Source organism: Bison bison, unplaced genomic scaffold (genome assembly GCF_000754665.1).
Source record: "Bison bison bison isolate TAMUID 2011002044 unplaced genomic scaffold, Bison_UMD1.0 scf7180017864537, whole genome shotgun sequence".
Classification (NCBI taxonomy): Eukaryota; Metazoa; Chordata; class Mammalia; order Artiodactyla; family Bovidae; genus Bison; species Bison bison.
Window position 1 is genome coordinate 4,418,127 of NW_011495085.1, and position 15,168 is coordinate 4,433,294.

The window sequence follows — 15,168 nt, forward strand, 5'->3', positions numbered from 1 at the left end:
CAGGCTTCCCTGTCCTTCACTATCTCTTGGAGTTTGCTCAAACTTATGTCCCTTGAATCAGTGATGTCATCCAACCATCTCATCCTCTGCCATCCCCTTCTCCTCCTGACATCAATCTTTCCCAGCATCCGGGTCTTTTCCATCAGGTGGCTCTTTGCATCAGGTGGCCTAAGTATTAGAGCTTCAGCATCGGTCCTTCCAATTAATTATTCCAGGCTTATATCCTTTAGGATCAACTGCTTTGATCTGCTTGATGCCCCAAGGACTCTCAAGCGTCTTCTCCAGTCCCACAGTTCAAAAGCATCCATACTTTGGTGCTCAGCCTTCTTTATGGTCCAACTCTTACATTCATATATGACAACTGGAGAAACCATAGCTTGGACTATAAGGAACTTTGTTGGCAATGTAATCTGTCTCTGCATTTTAATATACTGTCTAGGTTTGGCGTAATATTTTCTTTTCAAAATTAAAAATATTAGCATTCACCTTGTCAGCTTCCTTTCTACAAACGAAGCAGTCCTCATTGTCTTTATTCTGTTTTCTCAGTTTTAATGATATTCCACCTCAAATATATTTGAACTAAAAATGAATAACAATTTCCTGTTAGCTTTTTAAAGGCTCAATTTGAACACTACACTGCTGCAGATGTCATTTACTGCGTGTCTGCTGAACAATTCAATGCAATATATTCATGAATATAAATCAGTTATTTAGTGCTTGCTTAGCAGGTATAAAATTCATATGTGTGTGTGTGTTTATATATTGGTTTACAAACTTCAGGTCCATATCTCATTTTTTTTTTCAGGTAATTCCATTTCTGTTTACATCACATAGTTCTAGTTTAAAAATGTAGTCATTTGTTTTGGTTGTACACGATCTAATCACATGCTTATGAAGGCAAACTATTCAACTGCTTCAAATTTGTTTTTTTCTTTGCACGATACAAGATGTCATATCAGATTGATTATTATGGTCAGCATTATAGCTGCAGCCAAAGTCCCAGGCTTGTCCAATCAACAATTCATATTATAACTCAGCAAAATGTGATGATATTATTATTATTATTATTATTAATGGATGAGCAGATCTCTTTGCTAGGTATGAGGTATTTTCAGCAGAATATGTTGTTGGTTGATTTATTTGTCTTAGTTTGCAACTTGTATTTTCCTCATTTCCTATTTTTTGTTTACATCTTATTTATTATATTACCTCTGGGCACTGCATTTTTAAAAAAGCCTATCATTTATTTTTTAGCAAAACTACTGAGTTTCTATTTGTATTTCAAAAGGTATATAAGATACAAAGCCATTTAACTAGACATGTTTAATTGTTTATTCATTTATCAAAAGGACCCCTCTTCTAATATCTCAAAAAAGCTTTGGTGCCTGTTAGTTTAAAAAAAAAAAAAAAAAAACAACTGCATGTTTCACTTTTAGACTGTACACTATTATTTCTTATCCACATGAATGTTGAGAAAAAGGAAAGATCATGTGTTATTTTAATTTTACAGTAAAAATAAAATTAATATTCTCATTGAAGGCAAATTAAGACAATGAGAAAAACTATGGCTGTTTTTTAAGTTACATTTACATTTATCTAGACTTTAATATTATTAAAAATGACTTTGAGGTACTTGTGTTATTTTGATAAGTTAAATACATGAATATGTTGAGGTTTCAAATGACTGCTTTAGTCTAAGGTAGGAAACCGAACACAAACCAGCTTTACATAGATTACTCTCACTCACAGCACAAAATTCAGCATCCCAAATGTGGTAGATGCTTCAGTAAACAACTTTAAATTTAATAGATAACAACTCCACCATGATCCTAAACTACCAAATGAAAGGATGCCTACTTGGAAGATTACTGCAGATGGTGTCTGCAGCCATGAAATTTAAAGATGCTTGCTCCTTAGAAGAAAAGCTATTGCAAAGCTAGACAGTGTATTAAAAAGCAGAGACAGATTACTTTGTCAATAAAGGTCCGTATAGTCAAAGCTATGGTTTTTCCTGTAGTCATGTGAGAGTTGGACCATAAAGAAGGCTGAGTGCCAAAGAACTAATCCTTTTGAACTGCAGTGTTGGAGAAGACTCTTGAGAGCCCCTTGGACTGCAAGGATATCAAACCAGTCCATCTTAAAGGAAATCAACCCTAAATATTCATTGGAAGGACTGATGCTGAAGCTGAAGCTCCAATACTTTGGTCACCTGATGCTAAGAGCTGACTCATTAGAAAAGACTCTGATGCTGGGAAAGATTGAAGGAGGAGAAGGGGACCACAGAAGATGAGATGGTTGGGTGGCATCACCGACTCCATGGACATGAATTTGAACAAACTCTGGGAGATGGTGAAGGACAAGGAAGCCTGATGTGCTTCAGTCCATGGGGTAACAAAGAGTCGGACATAACCGAGCAACTGAACAATAACACTTAAAAGATTGTTGTTGAAAGGAACATATTTATGTTAACATTCCAGAAAAGGACTTATATTGGTATTTATTTTTCATCCTCACATGCAAATCACACTAAAGAAATAGTTTAATGTCTCTGCTGTTCCCTTAGTCTTTTATAAATCTTTCCTAATTTTAAAAATTTCATAATCAAGTAGCCATAATAATCTCTGACTTCAAAATTATTCTGATAAGTATGAAAAAAACTAAACAATAATATGCATGAATGATTTTCATGTTCAAATAAAAGGGCACCTTCTTAGGGAGAAAAACAAGACAGCAACTCCTTACTACCTAAGACGTAATATATCAGATTAGGGAGGAAATAAAGTTGGCTTAGGAGTCAAAAATCTGATTTTCAGGTATCTGTAAAAACTTGGTGGTGGTGGTTAGTTTCTAAGTCATGTCTGACTCTTGCAACCCCATGGACTGTAGCCCTCCAGGATCCTCTGTCCATAAGATTTTTCCAGGGAAGAATACTGGAGTGGATTGTCATTTCCTTCTCCATGTAGCAATTTAGGAATGTATTTAAGATTTGTAGATAAGATAACCTAATGACTAGATTAATGAAATGATTAGATTATGATTGCTTATACACATTCAAGGTCTCAATGTCTACAAGTCGAAATACAAGATAGGTGAGAGTGTTTTAGCAAGTGCCTAACTCTTTGAGAAGAGGGATACTAATTGACAGAGTACTTGATATATGGTATAATTAAGTACTCAATAAACATGTTATGTGAAAATAAGTCCACTGATATGAGTTAGCAATGTAATATTACTGCAAAAAGTCTAATAGCACTAAGAAGAATAAAAGTACATCATAAAAGATGATTCTTCTACTCTGTTCCCCACTCTCCTATAAGAATGTCTCCATTTGGACAGCTGCATTTCAAAGATGTAGGGAAAATATAGGCATCAAAAGTGACAATCAGACAAGTTCTAGCTTGTGTCAAACCACACATTTTACTTATTTATGTTTTTAAGTTATCAGAGATCAAAGTCACGATAGACTGAACATATATATCATTTAATATTTAAAAAGAAAGTTCAGAATTTGTGCACTTGGATTTAAACATATCAGCTATTTCATCACGGGCCAAAGTCAAGCTATCAACAAACTTGTTGGTCAATCATTTATGCTTAACAAGTAAATGTCCTATGTGTAAACTGAAAATATAATACCCATTTCATAGATATATTTGAATAATTTGTGATGTAAAACATGACTATCTTAGCTCTATATCTACCAGACAGATGATTCTCCATAAATGCACAGTTCAGTCACACCGTAATTATTTTCTTAAAACACAAGAGATTTTTGATACAGAGAACAAGTGTGAAGCATAATTTATTGATTCTGGAAATTCCCATCAAAGAATAGTAAATATCAGGTGCTTAAAGTTAAGCTATGCATATTTCAACTGTTCCTCATCTTTTGTCTTAACATTTTATCTATCCATATTGTAATCTAGGAATAGAGTTCTAATACATTTTCTGCCTCATCCCACAATGTAATCTGTTCAACTAATCTGAATTGCTCATCGATTTCAAATTACCCTGCCACTTCCTATCTCACTTCTTTCATGCTTGCTCTTTGTCCTCATGAGATTGCACTATCTTTGCCAGACTTCTAAGTTTACATTTGTCACTTAAAACTAAGTTATAATGCCACCTCTTTATTGATTCTTGACTTTACCGAGAGTTGTGAATTAAACATTCTTCTTGACCACAAATTTAAAATGTCTATTTTAGCGATTATTGCCTCTTAATTACTTTCATATCTATTTATCTTACTAAGCTGAGAGTTTATTAATGCAATTGTTGAGCATTACTTTACTTCTTGTAGCAATGAATTTTTCAGCAATTCTGACACAACCAAAAATACTTACTGAAGAGACTGAAAGAAAACCAGTGAATGATAGCTTATTAGCATCTGATTTTATTGCTTGCTTGTGTAAGTAGCTATATATAAAGCAAACGGTATTGATCACAACATTTATATACAAAACACTCTAATTTGACAATTTCCAGCAAAAAGTTAATAGGACATTACATACTTTATAACCTATTTTATTTATAAAGTTAAAATAGTAATGATTTGTAAGGATTTGGTTTATCCATTAAGGAGTCCTAATATGTGCTTGTTAACTTACATGAGTAACTGTAGCTATTTAGTTAGCACAAAAGTCATTGTTACTACATATAAAGAAATGCTTTATAGATAAGACAATATTAACATGTGGAATTATAGATTTGGTCTAAGGTGATAGGTAAAATTGATCACTGATATGGCAGAGAATTTAGTCAGGTAAAATTGTGTGGCCAAGTTATGACTATTTCTTATTTGCATAGACTAGATGCATTCTAACTTGGATGTGTATATTTTGCAAAATAGAATAGATATTACTTACTAAAAGCAGGACAGATGTAGAATATGTAATAAAATATTTTTGAGGTGATATTTCAGGACAAAATTAACTCTGTAAAACTTATTTGATTTTCTTAGTTCCCAAAAATATATAGTTGCATAAATCCTAATTTGAAAAATAACTTTTAGAATATTGAGATGTGGATCTCCAAGGATAATATATTAATAACCTTTTTAACATAAAGCATTCTACTTTTATGATAGATAGATGATAGATGGAGGCATGGCTTCATTCTCTTCTTGTCCTATAATAATAACTTGTCTTGAGGCAGCTGTGCATGTGTATCCAATCGCTCAGTCGATTGAATTTTGTGACCCTTTGGACTGTAGCCCTCCAGGATCCACTGTGCCTGTGGATTCCCTAGGCAAGAGTACTCGATTGGATTGCCATGCCCTCTTCCAGGGGATCTTCCCAACCCAGGAATGGAATCTATGTCTCTGTCTCCTGCATTGCAGGTGGATATTTTATCCATTGAGCCATAATGGAAGGCCCCTGAGGCAGCTAGATTTTTGTAATTCAAATTTACAGTCTGTATCTTAAAATAAAAAGCCATACTGGAAATTAATTTGTTTAAAATAGCAATACAAAAAATAATTTGAAAGTTGAAAAATATTAATGTGTGAAGATAATGCAAAACCTTGTTGGGAAAGCAGCTTGTTCTATTTCAAATGTTGCTATAAATCTTTTATTTTTGAATGTTCCAACTAACAATGGAAACAGAGATACTTCAGTGTCTTTTTGGCTAAATGATGATATGTCATAAGTGATATACTTGCAATGATAATCATCAATTTTTTTAGTAATGAATACTGTATAATTTGGGCTTCCCAGGTGGCACTAGCGGTAAAGAACCCACCTGTCAATGCAGAAGACATAAGAGACATGGGTTTCACCCCTGGGTAGGGAAGATCCCCAGGAGAAGGGCATGGCAACCCACACCAGTATTCTTGCCTGGGAAATCCCATGGAGTGAGGAGCCTAGTGGGCTATTCCATAGGGTTGTAAAAAGTCAGACACAATTGAAGTGACTTAGCCTACATGGACTGTATACTTTGAATTGAGTATGGTATATATGTCTTGCCTGTTCATAATGAGACAATTAGTCCAGATAAAGTTTGATAAACTGATATTCTATTCAAATAATATAAAAAACCGCATGATGCAGTTCATAGTATATTAACATTCAGAAACAATATTTCCACATTTTAATATAAGCCTCTGTCAGAGCATGATTTTAGAATACAAAAGTCTTGCAGATAGTTTAGGTATATTTGGCAGGGCTACATGAATCTTGCCCTTTAAAGAGCAGCCCATGCTCTTTGTAGATCTTCCTTGCTCACTTTATTGGAAATAATTTCACCTATATTTGTTGCAATTTTTATGGATAGAAATCTGAAAAACTAATACAAGTTTTAAAAAATGTGTTATGAAAATGTCATTGAATCAAGAGACCTCTTCAGTGGAAGGAAAGAAAAAAATATGATAAATAAAATGGAAAATTGCTATTGAAAAATATCTTAAGAAATTTTTCAGTAGAAAAACAAACAAACAAACAAACCTCAAAACCATAACGTTTCAGCTAAAACTTCAGGATGCAAATGGCCTTGATATTCTGAGATAATGTGTCTTTGTTTGGGATCAAAGTGAAAGATTATTTTGCTGGAGGATTCAAAGATGCCTCAGAACACAGAATTTTGGCAAAAGAAAATGAAAAATTTCCTTTTAGACTTAGAATTTAAACTTTTGTTCTTCCTTTCTACAATATTATAAAATATTCATAGTATCTTAAGAGATTATATACATTTATTATGTATGCAAAAATCTTAGACATTAGAATTTTCCTTTGTACTTCAATGCATTTAAATACAAAAATATACAATAAAATGCATAGAGCATGAAGTGATTTTCTGTATTCAGAGTGTTGGGAACATTTCATTGTTCAATATAATAAAGGGCTTTTTTCTAAGAAAAAGATAATATTCAAACAATAATTGTTTGAGACTCAAGTATAAACTGACTGTTGCATTCAGTATCAGTGATACCGAGCAGGACTCTGTGGGGCTCCTGGACACAAAGCCTATCTGTGTCCCTTATTTCTTTGATTATAGAAAATAGGCATCATTCAGTGTCCATGACCTCCCCTGAATTCCAAACAGCAGATTCAACAGTTGCTAATTAGGAAAGAGAGGGGATGTGAGACCTGGGAGAAACAATATTAGAAACAATATAAGAAACATATTGCAGCTTTGGGACAAGGTCCTGGTTCCCCATCAACACACAACAGTATCTTTGGACTGTATTGCAGACACTGAAACCCCTTCCAGATGGGAGAAGTTAATGATTAAAGATGGTGTGCTGTCCATAAGCATGTAGACCCTGGGCCAGTTGGAACCTGAAGGTTGATGATGCTCAGTCCTACTTCCCTCACCACCAGCCCATCAGTAGAATGTCCACTGGATCGCACCCTGCTTGAACCATGGCAGTAAAACTTCTCACTATCCTCTCCAAGTAGGGACACATAGTTTTTCAAGGCAGAAGCCAGTTGTGTCCCCCTGTGCCTGGCCAAGTAATAAAGCTATCCTTTTCTACTTCACCCAAAACTCTGTTTGATATTAGATTTGGCACTGGTATACAGAGAAGCTGAGCTTTTGGCATCATCAGGACTATAAGAAAATCAAAATACTGAACCTTTAATTTATATATGAAGTTGATGAGGAAGAAGCAGGGAGAGGAAAGAGGAGAACATCCTTGTTCTTTCCCCATCTCCTCTTTCCTCTCCCTACTTCTTCTTCCTCATCAACTTCATTTAGATGCAATTTGATAATAAGTAATTTTAATATTTAATAGTACAGTTTAATACATTTTACAAAATGAATATGTATATGTAACCAATACCAAAATCTGGGTATAAAATACTTTCATTATCCCCAAAAGTTCCCTCGTGTCTTTTTGATGCCATATCCATATCCATGAAATTGGTCCAGTAAATTATATTTGCATATTGCAGAACTTTGTAGGGTTAAAATTATATAGCATGTACAATTTTTGACTTTTACTTAGCACAATGGTTTTTCAAAATATCCATGGTTTATTGTGTAACTTTAAAAAATATTTTATAAAAAATTTTTGATATGGGTCACTTTTAAAGCTTTAATTGAATTCGTTACAATGTTGCTTCTGGTTTATGTTTTGGTTTTTTGGCCAAGAGGCATGTGGAATCATAGCTCCTGGACTAGGGATCAAACCCATATCCCCTGCATTGGAAGGTGAGGCACTGGACCACCAGAGAGGTCTCAGAGTGTATATTACTTTTATCGCTAAGTAATATTTCATTATACGGATATACCCCATTGTGTATCTATCCACATGATGGACATTTGGGTTGTTTTTGCAGTTTTTGAAAAAGCTTCTAAGAATTTGAGAGTAGATAAGAAACTGCCACACTATCTTATAAAAGCAGTGGTATCATTTTACATTTTCTATAGCTGTGGAGAGGTGTTCTGATTTTTCCTCTCATCCTCATAAACATTTGGTGTTTTCACCGTTCTGTTTAACCAGTCTAGTTGCTATATCATAGTATTACATTGTGGTTTGAATTTAATTTTCCTGATAATTATTGGAAATTATTATTGAATATTAGTATTCAATAATACTTAATTCCTGTTATTGAATTAAGTATTGATTATTAATTATTCAATTAATTATTGAATTGATTTTCCTCTCAGGTGTTTATTTGCCATTCATATATTTTATATGGGCTTCCCTGGTGATTCAGATGATAAACAATATGCCTGCAGTGCAGGAGACCCAGGTTTGATCCCTGGGTCAGGAATATCCCCTGGAGGAGGGAATGGCTGCCCACTCCAGTATTCTTGCATGGAGAATCCCAAGGACAGAGGAGTCTGGCAGGCTACTCTGACTGACATAACTGAAGTGACTTAGTAAGCATGTATAGTGTGTGCATGTGTGTGTGCCTGTGGTGTGTATACATAGACATGTATATAATACAATAAATGCAAAACTTATCATGTCCTTGATTCCTTTTATTCTCTGTACTCCAACCACACTGAATTTGTTAAGTCCCTTGAATGTGTGGAGTTCTTCCCACGTGAGTGTATTTATGTACTCTCTGCCTGCATACATCTCCCTTGCACACCTATATAATTAGCTCTTGGATTAATCATGTTTTCTGCTACTATTGTCTAGAATATTTCAGTTAAAAATGGTGATAATACTGGATATTTGTTGTTACTGTTATTTTTACTCCTTGGAATTATATCAACATGCCAAAAGAAAAAAAAAAAGCAAATACATGCTTTATTGAAGGAGATATCTAAGTTTTTCTTCCTCTTACTGAGTAGGAACATATTTTCAAAGGTTACAGAGGATTTAACTAATCCACCAAAATTTTCAGAGCAATTTAAACCCATAGCTTCTAAATTTGATAGAGTCCTTATAAACTTCTTCCAACTCTCTTCCAAGAATGTGTGTATGTGTGTGTGTGTTTGAGATATCCTCTAAATTTGCATTTATTCCCAACCTAGGAGGCCACATTCTGAAATGTCTATTTTTTTTTCTTTCATTTTCATAAAAACTGTGTAAGCAAGTGGTTTCATCTTCATATCCTATCATTTCTTTTCCTGTGGTAAAGGTGTAATGAAAAAGGAAAGAATACCAAAATAAACTATTTTCCAAAGAATATTATTTTCCCTTAATTTTTATAAATACTGGACCATAAGAAACTGATGTATACTAAGTATATGTAGTATTTTACTATTTGATGGAGTTTTGTGGTATATAATTATTATCTTCAATTATTTGCATTGGGTAAATTTGTGATGTATTCTCATACGTGTCCAAAATGTTTCTTTATATAAATATACTTAACACCTTGAATTTTGAAAATGAAAAAGAAAAGGAGTTTGACAGAGACTCCTATTTATCTTCCATTCATTCATTCTTCCTTCTACTTCCTGATTTATGGTACAACCCACTTCATAATTTAGTAGGTTACTAAATTTTGCTAAATGGATACCAAAACTGAGACTACAATTCACTCTTATCTAAATAAGGCCTAGTGACTAATCTATAGCCAATTGACTGTGAAAGGATTTGAAATAGCTAATTTCTCAATCATGCCCTCAAAATGATTAGATGTCTCCTTCTTCCACTTTGTGCTTCCCTTGGGCTGAAATACAGCAACAAAGTGTCAAAACTTACCGTGCAAAGGACAATTATAACTTAGTGTCTGATAATACAAAAATATATGGAGCCCATGGATGACATTGTGGAATGAAGCCATCTCCCTCCCTGAATTACTGATCTTCATCTAGTTCATTATGTAAGAGAACAAGATTTGCAATTTCTCCATTTAATTTTGTTTAATTTTACTACAAAACTGTGCCTATGCTATTACTCACCTCATATTTGACTTTTAATCTGTAAAAGCTTGAAATCAAAATGCCAAACCCTCAACATTTCAAACACAGAATGAACATATATTTTGTACAAACAAATCACATCTTTCCATTTCTTAGTTTTCTGTTTTAGTATATATTTTGTCAAACCCTTCCTGTTGCAACTACTAAAAACTATAGGCAAAATATATTGGTATACTTTGATATTCATTTTTATAAAATATAATGCAAAATATAATAAAAATCCAATTCACAATTTATTCTGACTATAATTATAAACTAAAATTGTCAGGATAAATTATGAATTAGATTTGGTTGCCCCAAAAGGTATTTTTCAAAGGAAAAGTTAAATAAGTATACTTTACTTGTGGGCAGAAAATGTGTAATTTAATTTATACATTTAAGAATCATTTAAATCAATGATTTAAGCATTTTAATAGTATATTTTATTACAAATAAAGACATATTTTGGTTTGTCAAGAGATATAATTATTTATAGTCATATACATATCTGCATTTTCCCTTGATGTAAATTGGTCAATGTAAATATTTTATAAGAATAAGTTTAAAAGATAATACATTTTTAATTTAAGCACATTTCTCTTAATAACAGGTCATATATTTTAAGGAATCTGAGATTTGCAAGTACTCCCATTATATATCTTTCTATTATTTTGTGAATTAGTAAAACTTTTATTATAAAATGGTATTATGATACACATTTATTTGTGAAATGAAGTCATTATTTCAATATCTCTTTTACTTTTCCTTTTTTGCCATGGTCATACAGCAAGCCTCTGAAGACAGCTACATCCATAAACAGTGTTCAAGTAATTTACCGCTTATTTTATCAGCCCCTACCTCATATATTTTCATTCAAGGATTATTAAAAATATGTTCATCCTCAAAGGGTGATAACATCTGGTTCTCTCAAAATGATTTATATATCAATGGAGAACACAAACACAGCTTTAGATAACTACAGCAACCAATGTGGAAGTTGTTTTTAATAAGATAATAAGTATAAAAGTCAGCAGTGCATCTGGTTTGCTTGAACAACTAGGTAAAAAGCATCTAGTCAATTTTCTTTTCAGTTTTATTCAGTTAAAAATATTGTCTGCATATTTTAACAACTGGGAAACTAAATGAGCATATAAAATATGGAAGCTGCAGTCCTTTTATGGTCCTTGATAACGTGGAAGGGTTTTATTTTTTTCTAGTTTTTTATAAGATTTATATAAATTAACTTTACAAATTAAAAAATTGAACTAACTAATATGAAAACATTTAACAGGTGGTTCAGTGGTAAAGAATCCACCTGTTAATGCAGGAGATGCAGGAGACTCGGGTTTTATCCCTTTGAAAAGATAACCTGGAAAAGCAAATCGCAACCCACTTCAGTATTTTTGCCTGGGAAATGCCAGGGACAGAGAAGCCTGGCAGGCTACAGTTCATGGGGCTGGGCAAAAAGTCGGACATGATTGAGCGACTGAGTGCACATGCACTCACACATGCAAAATGTATAATATATAATTTTGTGATAATTGATACAAATTATCTAACATCTAATTTCAGAGCATTATACTGCATATATAAAAGGTATATGGAAGCAGTAAATATGGAAAGTAATACATATTTTCCCAAGCTATTCAAAATTATGAGATATACAGTAAAATTTTAATAACTGTAAAAGTATTATTTTTAACTCAACCTCCAGTGTAGTTTTATAAATCCAATTCTCACCTCAAGATCTTTTCAAGTTAGCAAAATTCCTTCCATGTCCTAAAAAGAGAGTTTATTTTGTTAGGTCTATCAGCTTTATGCAAATGAATTTATAGACAATCTTTTCCATATGTAATTCAGACATCTTACACATATTTAAATTTTTTATGTGTAGAAATCTCAGAATCCCATTTCAAAACACTAATGCACAGAAAACTGCCTCCAACATTTTCTTGAATGTACACAAAAACAAGCTGAGCCAATTCTTAATTTTCCACTTCAATAAGCCTTCCCTCACAGTCTAAAAAATCAAAATAGCAACTTATTTCTCCTTACTCAGCTCCAAAGAAACAACCAACACAAATGTCACAACAAAGTTGACCTCTCTCTTATGTCACATAAGATCAACTACTCCTACCTGCACCTCTTTCAAAATATCTCCTCTGACTTCTTTCTGCTTTGCAATGTCTAGCTTGGAAGAGTCACTGCAAGGGTTTTCTGGCATTTCTCTTCTTTTTTACCTTTGTTCCACTAGTTTCCCATTAATGCAGAAGCAAGAATGTGTTCACAGTCACTCCTGATGAGAATATACTATTTTAGGTCTGAGTCTTCACAGTGGCTTTGCATCTCTTTCAGAGTAGAACCCAAAATTCTCAGAGTGTCTTCAGAGCCTTCAAAATCTAGACTTTCTTTATACATAGTAGTGTGTATGTTTGTGTATATATATACACACACACATATATGTATATACACATATACATATATTACATTCTGGTGTTCTCCCAAACACCAGAATGTAATATTTACAATAATTTGGACTTTGTTCATATATATTTTATTTCTTTTAAATTCTTAGAGCCTTGAACACCATTTAGAACAAACGGGAAGTTGATAAACATCAGCTGAATACATTATTTACAGAAAATAGTTTTTAATTGAAGTGTCTTAAAAATAATCACCTTGTCTTCCTTAAGAGAATGTATATACAGCACACTTTAGAGAATATGTAAAATCACTGCAGATGGTGACTGCAGCCATGAAATTAAAAGACGCTTACTCCTTGGAAGGAAAATTATGATCAACCTAGATAGCATATTGAAAGCAAAGACATTACTTTGCCAACAAAGGTTCGTCTAGTCAAGGCTATGGTTATTCCTGTGGTCATGTATGGATGTGAGAGTTGGACTGTGAAGAAGGCTGAGCGCTGAAGAATTGATGCTTTTGAACTGTGGTGTTGGAGAAGACTCTTGAGAGTCCCTTGGACTGCAAGGAGATCCGAGCAGTCCATTCTGAAGGAGATCAGCCCTGGGATTTCTTTGGAAGGAATGATGCTAAAGCTGAAACTCCAGTACTTTGGCTACCTCATGCAAAGAGTTGACTCATTGGAAAAGACTCTGATGCTGGGAGGGATTGGGGGCAGGAGGAGAAGGGGATGACAGAGGATGAGATGGCTGGATGGCACCACTGCCTCGATGGACATGAGTCTGAGTGAACTCCGGGAGTTGGTGATGGACAGGGAGGCCTGGCGTGCTGCGATTCATGGGGTCGCAAAGAGTCAGACACGACTGAGTGACTGATCTGATCTGATCTGACATGTGTGAGTGGATCAGAATTAACACAGAAGCTAAAAAATGTATCTCTCCTCTTTTAGACATGTTTCTACTTTCCATTTGCTCCCTCTGTTTCTTGTCCTCCCAGTAACTCATTAGTTTACAACTGCAGTTCAAATACCAATAAAATCCTCCTCAGCACAAATCAACTGCTGTTGCCAAGATTGCAAATGCTTTGTTTTTGCTAAATTCAATAAATATTTCAGCTCACATTTGACTTGCTGGTAACACTCAATACTACCAAACACAACATTCACATAACACCACACTCTCTTTTTCTCCATTCTGCCCCTTTTTGGCTGATAGATATTGTCAGTACCCTCTAAAAGTTCTTATTCTCTCTTCTGAATTTATATTATTATTCTGAAGTAGATAATGTTATATATTTATATTTCAAAATGTATTTCTGAATAATTTGAAAGTTAAATTCCTTGAATCACTACTCATTACAAAAGAGAATATCATTTATAAATTTCAAATGCCATTTTATTAGAAAATATGAAGAATGCTTTTGGAAAAGTCTTTGATGGTGGGAAAAATTGAAGGCAGGAGGGGAAGGGGATGACAGAGGATGAGATGGGTGGATGGCATCATTAACTCAATGGACATAAGTTTGAGGAAGCTCTGGGAGTTGGTGATGGACAGGGAAACCTGGTCATGTTGCAGTCCGTGGGGTTGCAAAGAGTCAGACACGACTGAGCAACTGAAATGAATGAAGAATGTAATGTTTTTGAAGTCCAATCTTTATCTAACTATAGATAAACTTTTATGTATTATATATACTCATATATTAATATAACTAGATAAATATATTGAATAACTAGATAAATATATTGAATTTGATCAGAAGTACATAAGTCTAATTTATCAAGCTAACAATATAATTTCATATAAAAGCTGTCAGTGCTTAAAAATAATGTTAAATCTAACATAGGAATGTTGGTTTAATGAAATCAAATGTAAATTCATAGTCATGTAAAACATGAGTAATTAAAAATATCTGGTAACAAAGCAAGTGATAATGCTACATTAACAAAATAAACATAATTATAACTTAAAATATTGAAATTTAAAAAACCTTGAAAAATTATTTTTTAACAAAATGGAAATAATGAATAGTGAAAACATAACTCTTTCTGTGGTATAAATATTTGATGCTGCCATTGTTCTTTCAGTTGTGATCTAGTTATTAGATACTTAACATTTGCTTCCCATAAAAAAGAATATCTGGAATGGTAGTTAGGAGAATAAATTCCAGGAAAAATGGATATACTTTATGAAACTACACATTTTTGTCAATAAAAACATGTCACTTTGATTCTTCTACTTGCTAGCAAAGTAATGCTCAAAATTCTCCAAACCAGGCTTCAATAATACGTGACCTGAACTTCCAGATATTCAGGCTGGATTTAGAAAAATCAGAGGAATCACAGATGAAATTGCCACCATTCATTGGATCATCAAAAAGGCAAGAAAGTTCCAGAAAAACATCTATTTCTGCTTTATTGACTATGCCAAAACCTTTGACTGTGTGAAT